The sequence below is a fragment of the Oxyura jamaicensis genome, chromosome 1 (assembly GCF_011077185.1).
Source record: "Oxyura jamaicensis isolate SHBP4307 breed ruddy duck chromosome 1, BPBGC_Ojam_1.0, whole genome shotgun sequence".
Lineage (NCBI taxonomy): Eukaryota > Metazoa > Chordata > Aves > Anseriformes > Anatidae > Oxyura > Oxyura jamaicensis.
Window position 1 is genome coordinate 33,999,935 of NC_048893.1, and position 518 is coordinate 34,000,452.

The following is a 518-nucleotide window of genomic DNA, read 5'->3' on the forward strand; positions in this document are numbered from 1 at the left end:
AGGTAAATAGCGTAATTTAAATCTATCACCACAAGGCATTTTTCCCTACTTCAAATGCTTTTTAAAATTCTATTTGCACTGTTAATTTTTCAACTCTCCTATATAGTTGGGATAATAGAAGAATATATCCTGTAGAAAATGAAAAGAAGATTTGACTCCTAAATCTAGTCAGGGACTCATTTATATACTTTGGACAGAAACCTTTCTAGTAGTTCACTTTTTGTTTTCTTTTACTAAGACTTTTTTAATAGACTTTTTTTAAATAATATTACATCTTTAAAAACATAACAACTTTTAAGATCAACTATCTATCTACTTATCTTTTTTTTTTTTTTAAGAAGTGTTTTACCGCTCTTATTGAGAAATATTCTGAAACCAGCATATTGTGTTACTTAGCCCTTTGATAAAATGTACTCCATACATGAAGTTTCCCATACTGATATTATATGATTTCTATTTAAAAGGAAAGAAAAAAAGAAAAAGAAAAAGAAAAAGAAAAAGAAAAAGAAAAAGAAAAA